This window comes from Salmo salar, chromosome ssa08 (genome assembly GCF_905237065.1).
Source record: "Salmo salar chromosome ssa08, Ssal_v3.1, whole genome shotgun sequence".
Lineage (NCBI taxonomy): Eukaryota > Metazoa > Chordata > Actinopteri > Salmoniformes > Salmonidae > Salmo > Salmo salar.
This window is the reverse complement of record NC_059449.1, coordinates 23,992,102-24,005,195: the sequence shown is the minus strand read 5'-3', so window position 1 is coordinate 24,005,195 and position 13,094 is coordinate 23,992,102.

Here is a 13,094-nt window from a genome sequence, read left to right as displayed (position 1 = left end):
TCTGAGGGGTGGGCTAGTCCTCTTCTGGCTGTGCTGGGTGGAGATTAGAAACCTAGAGAGGAACCAGGCTATGAGGGGTGGGCTAGTCCTCTTCTGGCTGTGCTGGGTGGAGATTAGAAACCTAGAGAGGAACCAGGCTATGAGGGGTGGGCCAGTCCTCTTCTGGCTGTGCCTGGTGGAGATTAGAAACCTAGAGAGGAACCAGGCTCTGAGGGGTGGGCTAGTCCTCTTCTGGCTGTGCCTGGTGGAGGTTAGAAACCTAGAGAGGAACCAGGCTCTGAGGGGTGGGCTAGTCCTCTTCTGGCTGTGCCTGGTGGAGGTTAGAAACCTAGAAAGGAACCAGGCTCTGAGGGGTGGAACAGTCCTCTTCTGGCTGTGCCTGGTGGAGATTAGAAACCTAGAGAGGAACCAGGCTCTGAGAGGTGGACCAGTCCTCTTCTGGCTGTGCCGGGTGGAGATTAGAAACCTAGAGAGGAACCAGGCTCTGAGGGGTGGAGATTAGAAACCTAGAGAGGAACCAGGCTCTGAGGGGTGGAGATTAGAAACCTAGAGAGGAACCAGACTCTGAGGGGTGGAGATTAGAAACCTAGAGAGGAACCAGGCTCTGAGAGGTGGGCTAGTCCTCTTCTGGCTGTGCTGGGTGGAGATTAGAAACCTAGAGAGGAACCAGGCTCTGAGAGGTGGGCTAGTCCTCTTCTGGCTGTGCTGGGTTGCGATTAGAAACCTAGAGAGGAACCAGGCTCTGAGGGGTGGCCAGTCCTCTTCTGGCTGTGCTGGGTGGAGATTAGAAATCTAGAGAGGAACCAGGCTCTGAGGGGTGGCCAGTCCTCTTCTGGCTGTGCTGGGTGGAGATAAGAGTAAAAGGCCATTTCAGACCAGATTGTTCTTTAAGATGTTCAAACATTCATAGATGACCAGCAGGTCCCGTATGGCTCAGTTGGTAGAGCATGGTGTTTGCAACGCCAGGGTTGTGGGTTCGATTCCCACGGGGGGCCAGTGCGGAGAAAACAAAATTATGAAATGTATGCATTCACTACTGTAAGTCACTCTGGATAAGAGTGTCTGCTAAATGACTAAAATGTAAAAGCTACATTAAACTAATCACACTTATCAATGATGGACTGACACATATTCACAGAGATAAATACATTCCATGCCTTTTCATTTTATTTATTGAAAATGTATTTGACAGGGATACTGCACATCAATCAACATTTCTGTAAATGTGCCAGATTTAGCCAGCTAGCTAGTTTTCAACTGTAGTCCCTGGGCAGGTCAGATAACAGTCTGGATGGTGGTTATAGTCTGGGTCAGATAACAGTCTGGACAGGTAGGGAGGAAGACGGTGGTGGACGAGACAACAAACACTGTGAAGACAGACAGACAGACAGACAAGACAGACAGACAGACAGACAGACAGACAGACAGACAGACAGACAGACAGACAGACAGACAGACAGACAGACAGACAGACAGACAGACAGACAGACAGACAGACAGACAGACAGACAGACAGACAGACAGACAGACAGACAGACAGTGTACTATAAAGGGAACAGTGTACTATTTGGGACGCAGTTGAAGTGTTCTACTAACTACTGTCTTCCAGAGTGATTGTGTCGAGGCACAGATCTGGGGAAGGGTACCAAAAACTGTCTGCAGCATTGAAGGTCCCCAAGAACCAAGTGGCCTTCATAATTCTAAAATGGAAGAAGTTTGGAACCACCAAGACTCTTAGAGCTGGCGTCCCGGCCAAACTGAGCCATCGGGGGAGAAGGGCCTTGGTCAAGGAGGTGACCAAGAACCCAATGGTCACTCTGACAGAGCTTCAGAGTTCCTCTGTGGAGATGGGAGAACCTTCCAGAAGGACAACTATCTCTGCAGCACTCCACCAATCAGGCCTTTATGGTAGAGTGGCCAGATTGAAGCCACTCCTCAGTAAAAGGCACATGACAGACCACTTGGAGTTTGCCAAAAAGCACCTAAAGACTCTCAGACCATGAGAAAAAAGATTCTCTGGTCTGATGAAACCAAGATTGAACTCTTTGGCCTGAATACCAAGCGTCACGTCTGGAGGAAACCAGGCACCATCCCTACGGTGAAGCATGGTGGTGGCAACATCATGCTGTGGGGATGTTTTTCAGCGGCGGGGACTGGAAGACTAGTCAGGATCGAGGGAAAGATGAATGGAGCAAAGTACAGAGAGATCCTTGATGAAAACCTGCTACAGAGTGCCCAGGACCTCAGACTGGGGTGAAGGTTCACCTTCCAACAGGACAATGACCCTAAGCACACAGCCAAAACAACACAGGAGTGGCTTCGGGACAAGTCTCTGAATGTCCTTGAGTGGCCCAGCCAGAGTCCGGACTTGAACCCGATCTAACATCTCTGGAGAGACCTGAAAATGGCTGTTCAGCGACGCTCCCCATCCAACCTGACAGAGCTTGAGAGGATCTACAAAGAAGAATGGGAGAAACTCCCCAAATACAGGTGTGCCGAGCTTGTAGCGTCATACCCAAGAAGACTTGAGGCTGTAATCACTGCCGAAGGTGCTTCAACAAAGTACTGAGTTAAAGGGTCTGAATACTATTTTTTTGTTTCTTTATAAATTTGTATAAATGTCTAAAGACCTGTTTTTGTTTTGTCATTATGGGGTCTTGTGATGTCATCATGGGGTATTGTGATGTCATTATGGGGTATTGTGATGTCATTATGGGGTATTGTGATGTCATTATGGGGTTGTGTGTAGATTGATGAGGGGGAAAAAAATATTTTATCAATTTTAGAATAACGCTGTAACGTTAAAAAAAAAGTGGAAAAAGTCAAGGGGTCTGAATACTTTCCTAATGCACAGTAAACTCTCATGTTTACTTACTTGTTGAACGGGTGTCAGTGATGAACTCATCTGAAAGATAAACAACATGAGGTTATATCACTATAAATAGCATCTGGTACAAAAGTACAAAGTTATGATTGACATGTGCTCCTACCTCGTGATACAATTTCTTACCTTACTATCTATCCTCTCATTGTCACTGTAATTGTTTTGTCTTTAGACAACGTCGGACATGTACTGCGTTGGAGCCGTCAAGTCGGTGTCTGCTCTTGTGGTCATGCCATGAAGCCACACCCCACCCGCGTTAGAAGTTCCCGAACCAGGAAGTGTAGTCTATACAGTAGAAATCATAACTCTCTATCAGCCTAATAGAGTTGTAGAATAAAAAACACACAGGGTTTCCAACTGGTTAAAAAAAGCTGCAAGGGATTTCTTCTTTACTGGTGCAGCCGATGTCCGCCATAGGAGACGCTTGGCGATTTGACCGCTCCAACGCAGTAACACCGTCGACGTTCAACCTAAACCAAAAAAAACCAATAATCTGCTGTTGTTTATCGTCGGTGTAAAGCAGCACTGATTGAATCTAGGGACCTTGTACTATACAAGGAACTGCGTCGCAAAGAAATAGAAACCGTAGAGAATTGGTCCCTTCTACACATTTTGAATTCTATGGTTGAATGTCAACAGAAACAAACAGTGTGTGTGTGTGTGTGTGTGTGTGTGTGTGTGTGTGTGTGTGTGTGTGTGTGTGTGTGTATATATATATATATATATATATATATATAGACTATAGGTCAAAGTATCTGAGACACACACACACAGTTTTGTTTCTGTTGTCTGTACATTCAACTATAGAGCGATAGGTGTCTACAATACAGACTCAAGCTAAGCTATCGTTGCTCCTACACCAAGTGGTGATGCAGCCGGTCAGGATGCTCTCGATGGTGCAGCTGTAGAACCTGTAGGCCCAATGCAGAATCTTTTTCCGCCGCCTGAGGGTGAAGTCGCGTTGTTGTTGTTGTTGTTGACGACTATGTTGGTGTGCGTTGGACCATGATAATTCCTCAGTGATGTGGACACCGAGGAACTTGAAGTGCAATAGAGATTGCGTAATCTGTGGATCTGGTTGGGGAAGTATGTGAATTGGAGTGGGTCTAAGATTTCTGGGATAATGGTGTTGATGTGAGCCAAGACCACCCTTTCAATGCATTTAATGGCTACAGATGCGAGTGCTACAGGGCAATATTAATTGAGACAGGTTACCTTGACATTCTTGGCAGACTCCTACCTTCTTCTGGTCTTTTTGAAACATGTGGGTACTACTGCCTCGGTCAGGGAGAGGTTAAACATGTAGGTATTACAGACTGGGTCAGGGAGAGGTTAACCATGTAGGTATTACAGACTGGGTCAGGTTGAAACATGTAGGTATTACAGACTGGGTCAGGGAGGGGTTAACCATGTAGGTATTACAGACTGGGTCAGGGAGGGGTTAACCATGTAGGTATTACAGACTGGGTCAGGGAGGGGTTAACCATGTAGGTATTACAGACTGGGTCAGGGAGGGGTTAACCATGTAGGTATTACAGACTGGGTCAGGGAGAGGTTAAACATGTAGGTATTACAGACTGGGTCAGGGAGGGGTTAACCATGTAGGTATTACAGACTGGGTCAGGGAGAGGTTAAACATGTAGGTATTACAGACTGGGTCAGGGAGGGGTTAAACATGTAGGTATTACAGACTGGGTCAGGGAGGGGTTAACCATGTAGGTATTACAGACTGGGTCAGGGAGGGGTTAACCATGTAGGTATTACAGACTGGGTCAGGGAGAGGTTAAACATGTAGGTATTACAGACTGGGTCAGGGAGAGGTTAAACATGTAGGTATTACAGACTGGGTCAGGGAGAGGTTAAACATGTAGGTATTACAGACTGGGTCAGGGAGGGGTTAACCATGTAGGTATCACAGACTGGGTCAGGGAGAGGTTAAACATGTAGGTATTACAGACTGGGTCAGGGAGAGGTTAACCATGTAGGTATTACAGACTGGGTCAGGGAGAGGTTAAACATGTAGGTATTACAGACTGGGTCAGGGAGAGGTTAAACATGTAGGTATTACAGACTGGGTCAGGGAGAGGTTAAACATGTAGGTGTTACAGACTGGGTCAGGGAGAGGTTAAACATGTAGGTATTACAGACTGGGTCAGGGAGAGGTTAAACATGTAGGTGTTACAGACTGGGTCAGGTTGATACATGTAGGTATTACAGACTGGGTCAGGATAACTTCTCTAGGGCCAGTGGGACGATTTCGTCCCACCTACATAACAGCCAGTGGAATCCCGTGGCGCGTTATTCAAATACCTTAGAAATGCTATTACTTCAATTTCTCAAACATATGACTATTTTACACCATTTTAAAGACAAGACTCTCGTTAATCTAACCACACTGTCCGATTTCAAAAAGGCTTTACAACGAAAGCAAAACATTAGATTATGTCAGCAGAGTACCCAGCCAGAAATAATCAGACACCCATTTTTCAAGCTAGCATATAATGTCACATAAACCCAAACCACAGCTAAATGCAGCACTAACCTTTGATGATCTTCATCAGATGACAATCTTAGGACATTATGTTATACAATACATGCATGTTTTGTTCAATCAAGTTCATATTTATATCAAAAAACAGCTTTTTACATTAGCATGTGACGTTCAGAACTAGCATACCCCCGCAAACTTCCGGTGAATTTACTAAATTACTCACGATAAACGTTCACAAAAAACATAACAATTATTTTAAGAATTATAGATACAGAACTCCTCTATGCACTCGCTATGTCCGATTTTAAAATAGCTTTTCGGTGAAAGCACATTTTGCAATATTCTAAGTACATAGCCCAGCATCACCGGGCTAGCTATTTAGACACCCACCAAGTTTAGCCCTCACCAAAGTCAGATTTACTATAAGAAAAATGTTATTACCTTTGCTGTTCTTCGTCAGAATGCACTCCCAGGACTTCTACTTCAATAACAAATGTTGGTTTGGTTCAAAATAATCCATAGTTATATCCAAATAGCGGCGTCTTGTTCGTGTGTTCAAGACACTATCCGATGGGTAAAGAAGGGTGACGCGCCCGACGCGTTTCGTGACAAAAAAATTCTAAATATTCCATTACCGTACTTCGAAGCATGTCAACCGCTGTTTAAAATACATTTTTATGCCATTTTTCTCGTAAAAAAGCGATAATATTCTAACCGGGAATCTGTGTTTTAGTACAAAGAGAGAGAAAATAAAAACATGGGGTCGCCTCGTGCACGCGCCTCAGTGTCATTGTCCTCTGATCGACCACTTACCAAAGGCGCTAATGTTTTTCAGCCAGGGGCTGCCTCGACATCATTCAGCTTTTTCCCGGGTTCTGAGAGCCTATGGGAGCCGTAGGAAGTGTCACGTTACAGCAAAGATCCTAAGTTTTCAATAAGAAGAGTCAAGAAGCCCAAGGAATGGTCAGACAGGGCACTTCCTGTACAGAATCTTCTCAGGTTTTTGCCTGCCATATGAGTTCTGTTATACTCACAGACACCATTCAAACAGTTTTAGAAACTTTAGGGTGTTTTCTATCCGAAGCCAATAATTATATGCATATTCTAGTTTCTGGGCAGTAGTAATAACCAGTTTAAATCGGGTACGTTTTTTATCCGGCCGTGTAAATACTGCCCCCTAGCCCTAACAGGTTAAACATGTAGGTATTACAGACTGGGTCAGGGAGAGGTTAAACATGTAGGTATTACAGACTGGGTCAGGTTGATACATGTAGGTATTACAGACTGGGTCAGGTTGAAACATGTAGGTATTACAGACTGGGTCAGGGAGAGGTTAAACATGTAGGTATTACAGACTGAGTCAGGGAGAGGTTAAACATGTAGGTATTACAGACTGGGTCAGGTTGATACATGTAGGTATTACAGACTGGGTCAGGTTGAAACATGTAGGTATTACAGACTGGGTCAGGGAGAGGTTAAACATGTAGGTATTACAGACTGGGTCAGGGAGAGGTTAAACATGTAGGTATTACAGACTGGGTCAGGTTGAAACATGTAGGTATTACAGACTGGGTCAGGGAGAGGTTAAACATGTAGGTATTACAGACTGGGTCAGGTTGAAACATGTAGGTATTACAGACTGGGTCAGGGAGAGGTTAAACATGTAGGTATTACAGACTGGGTCAGGGAGAGGTTAAACATGTAGGTATTACAGACTGGGTCAGGGAGAGGTTAAACATGTAGGTATTACAGACTGGGTCAGGGAGAGGTTGAACCATGTTAGTGAAGAAACTGGTCTGCACATGCTCTAAGTACGCATCCTGGTAATCCATCTGGCCCTGCGGTTTTGTAAATGTTGTAAACCTGTTTACATCAGTTACGCAGAGTGTAATCACACAATCATCCGGAACAGCTGGTGCTCTCATAAATGGTTCATTGTTGCTAGCCTCAACGTGAGCATAGAAGGCATTTAGCTCATCTGGAAGGCTGTCATTAGTGAACAGGAACACGAAGGCAATCAAATGTGTCCTGTAACAACTGTGTAGTCTATACTTTGGACCCTAGCCAGGGGCACACTCAAACATCATTTACAGATGAAGCATTTGTGTTTAGTGAGTCCTCCAGATCAGAGGCAGTAGGGATGAACAGAGATGTTCTCTGTTTAGTGAGTCCTCCAGATCAAAGGCAGTAGGGATGATGTCGTGGAAAATTGTCTTAAGAATATAATACTCTTGCAAGAACTTTGTGATTTCAATATAGACTTTAATACAGAGTAGCAAAGCCGAGCCAGTCCGCGGATCAACTGCCCTTCCTGAGCATAGGCTCTGCTTTTATATACATACAGTATGGGAGTACATTCCATATGTAAAAGTTACTTCCCTCAGTCCTTCTGTCACCATTATCTTTCATCCCTAGTTCTTTGCTTGTTCACGCCCAATAACGCCCATCTCTGATTCCTTTCAGGCCAACCTCACATTCAATTCGCGCATATATGTACAAAATGTATTTCAGCAGATTTCGTGCGTTTTTGTGCATTTTTGTGTGGTTCAAATCGTGCGAAAAGACACGAATTTAACCAGTAGGCGACACACAAGCATTTGCAACAACCATAGACGCGATAGCCTGTATTTCACTATTTCTTTATTTTACGTTATGAATATATAGATATTTTGTATTTTTTTTTTATCCTGTCAGGTCGCGTCAATTCGAATCTGGTATCAGAACAAAATAGTCAGCACATAGTAACTTCTGATTTCTTTGTACTTTAATTAATGCAAACACTTGAATGGTAAATATGTGGTTCGTATATACGGGCTCACTGTAACACCACGCAGGGCAGACAGAGATCTGGTATGACATTACAAGTTCTTCCTTAAATACTGGACAGACTTAGTTCCCTCTCCCTGAGGGCCTGTCATAGTAGAGGCTAGAATATGGTTTAGACTTATTCCAGCCTATCGTTGGCGTGCAGGTTGGTCCCAACCTCTAGACGCACTCCAGCTTCCTGGCGGATGTCTCATCTTGTGACTGCACAATGCACAGTTCTCTAAAACCCTTACACCCCCATGCACATACATTTCACCCATATCCTGTTATTGCTGTTGTTCAGCAAAAAGCTCTTGCAAAACCCTGTTTTAAAGCATCAGTATTCTTTCCACATGACCCACCATCACATGAGCCACTTCCTCTTAACATATAGCAGTACTCAATTATCTATAGTTTATATACTTCATATTATAGCATAGCTGCTCTGTTATTTTATATAGGTTATGCTAACAAATAGTTGGTCAAACCCTAACAATCCCCCTTTTCACACCTGATAGGTGTGAATACATAAGTTCTTAAAATTTCAGGGAAATTTTGAGATTCCCCCTTTTGACACCCCCTAGGGTGTCACTCAACACAATTGTAAATTTTCGATTTAATGATTAAATGATTAGTTTAAAAAACCCTCAAGTCCTTCCGGCTACACCTCACTTGTACTAGGTTCACTACCAGTCACCCAGGAACTTCAAACCCTCACATCAGGAAAGACAAATAGTACACAGGATAAATTCAGAACATATTATTTAAAAAACGTATAAAAAGAGGACCTTCTTATGGCAGGGGCTACACCTAACATGTGTGGGACAGACTCTTTGTCCCAGAACTTAAAACCCTTCACATCCACCTGCCACTACATTCAACACATATAAGAACATTTTGGATAAGCTTTATTCAATCACTTCCTCAACAGCAAACCAAGGACCATTGCCCAGAGCTGGATTCAGTGTCCTCTGGGGTCACTTCCATCAAAGGCATCATTCCGGTTGCCCATCTGCTCCGTTATCAATCTCTCCAGAACCCTGGAAATGAGACCTCTCGCACACGGGACCAAACAACAACCACACAACACAAACACAATCATACAGGTGAAAGCAGCCCATAACAACACTTTTCCATTTCCCAAACATGAGCTGTGTTATCAGGAATGTACGTGCAGCAATGAACCTAATCAATCTACCTACACCATCCTCTTTTGCCAGTAACATATCGAGAGTCAGTCTATTTTACCAGGTCATGAGGGAGGTGGTGGATAATTGGTCAGAGAACCTCTTTACTGCATCCCCGGTTTCATTCATGAATCTCTGTTGATTATAAAAGATGTCATTAATCCCATCCACATTTTTATTTATTGTCAACTACCATAATAATGTAGTGTTAAAGCCTTCACATATTTGATTCATAGCTTTGTATTCATCTGGAACTTCCCTGTGGATGCCAATAGCATCCATCTAGACAAAGCTACTCCCATCCTGGTCAAAACTCCTCCTGTGTCTACTTTAGCCTCCTATAACTGGCCTCTGATGACTAACTTGAACTGGTTGGACCAATAAACCCGGGCGCAAGCTCCTAACCACCCTTTGTGGTAATTTCTGTCGTATGCGTCCTTTGCTGGTACTAGCCCACCCAACATCAGTTATAGGTGCTGTGAGGTTAAGCATTTTCTATTCATCTTTCAAACCTAAGTCAGTCACATTAACAATTACTTTCCAGCTATTAAAATCATCCAAGTTCTCGGTGCCATTCTTGTATCTATAACACTGGTACTCATCAGGAGTTAAGGTGAACCTAGGTGGGTTGGCCGAGTACCTCAATCTGACCCACCCAGTCCCTGTACAGTTGTCTGCTTTCCTAGGAAGTTGTTTAATGTTTACCTTAAATCCTACATCTTGATCTTCTTTGACTCCTTATTATGTAAGTCACTCATCAGTGTATTATATAGTTTATCTTTTACTTCTTCTCGATGACAACGGTATCGTTTGATTAGTACCGGAATCTGGTGGATCTGAATGTATCAGAAAGATTAGACTATGATGCAGCTCAGAGTCTCTACTCTTCCCAAAAACCGCCAACCCTCTCCTGCCCTTAGTCTCTCTGCTTGGTACCACCCCATACTCACACCTCTAGGAGCACACACAGTGATGAACGGTCGGGATAGGGAATCTTCGTTAAGGAGGTGACCCCCGGACCCTGTTGGTACTCGGTTCTTCTCCTAACTCTGTGTGTGATCAGCAGTGCTCATATGTGTACATACCTTCTTGCAGTGGGTAACGTGGACCCAAGTGACTCTCTCAGCTTTTCTAATGGCAAAGGCAGTGGTTTAACAGAACCTGGTATGGGCCTTCCCCACGGGGCTGCTTCCTGTCTTTTCTCCTCAGGGACTGGATCCACACCCAGTCTCCTGGTTGGATTGAGTGAATCACCTTCTCCTGTAATTCACCTGTTGGACACAAAATCTTGGACATACGGGTTTGGTTAACAAACAGTCTTCTCATGTGCTCTGCTAGTATATCTTTAACTTCTATGTCTACCTGTTCCGGTATCTCTAACTCTGGTATTCTATAGGCTCTACCTGATTATCTAAAATGTCATCCATCATTTAAAGAGATAGATAATAGTAAACCAACACTAGGGATAATATCTTGACCTCATTTTTTTTTTACCATAATCATGTCCACCAAGTAAGTTGGGAACGCTTCTACCCATTTGCTATGCTTATCTGTTATTGTTAAACACCCCTTCTTCCCCTCAATTCGGAATAGTTCAATAAGTCCATTTCCAAATGTTGGAATGGATATTCTACAAAAAAATAATTTGTTTAAGTAATATGTTCTTGTTTAAGTAATTATCCTAACCTGTTCTATTGCCTGCTCTACCATACTCCCCCTATTTATACATGGCTCAAGCCATGTATCAATTTTGCTGCATATCTAGACAGTGTCTTTGGTAAGGTTATTAAATTATCCTTATGTCCGCCCTTCTCTTGTAGGATTGCCCCCTTGTCACGTCCTGGCCAGTATAAGGTCAATTGGTATTGTAGTTTGGTCAGGACGTGGCAGAGGGTATTCGTTTTATGTGGTTCGGGGTGGTGTGTTTGTTGAAGGGGCATTTGATTTAAGTATTCCGGGGTTTTTGGGCACTGTTTGGTTTTCAGTTATTCTATGTTTAGTCTAGTATGTCTGTTTCTATGTTTGGTTAATTGGGGTTGGGACTCTCAGTTGAAGGCAGGTGTTGTCTATCTGCCTTTGATTGAGAGTCCCATATATTAGGGTGTGTTTGTTATTTGTGGGAGATTGTTCTGTGTTGAGCCTTATGCTTTGCAGACTGTCAGTCGATCGTTATTTCTGTTTGTTATTTTGGTGTTCATTTTGTATTCATTAAAACGTCGAGATGAGCATTCACATACCTGCTGCGTTTTGGTCCTCTTTAACCGACGACAAGCGTGACACCCCTTTCATTTTCCACATGTCCAATTCTCCCTGGGGCATTCATCCTTAGCTACCCTGTAACAATTCTCTGTCAAGTGTCTTATCTGCTTTAAGATTTAACTACTTCCAACAAAATTATCATATATTTTCCTAGCGAATTTTACCAAAACATAACTTAAAATCAAAACTAAAATACATGCCTATGGAGCCGATAGTCTCTCCATGAATTAATATCCTAAAGTTAAGCGATCCAAACTAAATTCTCTTCCTATCTTCTATTCTTATTATGTCTTTTCTGTCTGTCCCAGTATTATTTCTGTCCTCACCTGTTTATAATTTAACTATGCTGGTCTCCACTCACTAACCGTTATCTAATTCTTCTGTGTCTCTTTTATCTTCTCTTCCTTGCTTATGCTCTCCTCCTGCTACTTCCAACCCATCAAGGTCTCAGCAGTGCAGGGGAGGACTTCTCCGTCTGCTGTCTTATTCCATAGCTACTTAAATTTACACTACCCTTGGATAAAATATTTTACTTCCAATCTATGAAACCCCATATTTTAACGTACTATTTGACTAATTTGACCCAAGATTGCTTAAAAACGCCTTCAGTTTGTCTGCAAACCGGCCCATTCTGTTTGCTAGGAATACCCTGCCATTATACACAACTGTGTTTAATGTGCACCGTCCCTGTAAAAAATAAAATTAACTCCACCTGCAATTCACTTTAATGACTTGATATTTTTCCATGCAATGTTCAATTCACCGGTGTTACTAAACAATCAATACCACGACTCAATAACCAGAATTTATCACAGAACTTTTACAATTCCATTATTCAGACCAGAATCGCTTCCAGCCACATACTCATAGGAAAAAATATTACCTCTTTTCTAACAGCGTTCTGCCTTTCCTCTATCGCAAGATTAAAACCAATGTTACAACTGTATCTCTCATTTCGGCTCCACATACCTTATGCATCTTTCTTACCATTAGTCCCAACTTTAACCCATCCAAACTTCCATCAAATTCATACTTCCTTCTCCACCTTGGACCGAAATAAATATTTATTTTATATCATTTAACTCCATGTATCGCTCATCTCCCGTTAATTCCTGCACCTCCTTTAAGGTGTTTGTTAAAATTACTATCGTAGTTATTCTGCTCCTTTTCCCACTCTAGAATTTTTAGAAGGAGTATTCGTATGAATCTTAAATTATATTTTATTCTATGTGTTGTTTTTTTTAGTTGGTCAAACCCTAACAATCTAAATGCAAATAAATACCTGCAATCTTCCGCCAGGGGTACACTAAAAAAATGCTCCACACAAGTCAATCACGGTAAAGTATTTGGCATCATGGGGAACATTAGTCAACAGTGTGTGAGGGTTTGGACCTTCCGCAGGGCAATCCTGTGCAATATCCCTTCTTCGTCTTCAGGCTTCATAGGATACTGGGCTGATCCATGGGGG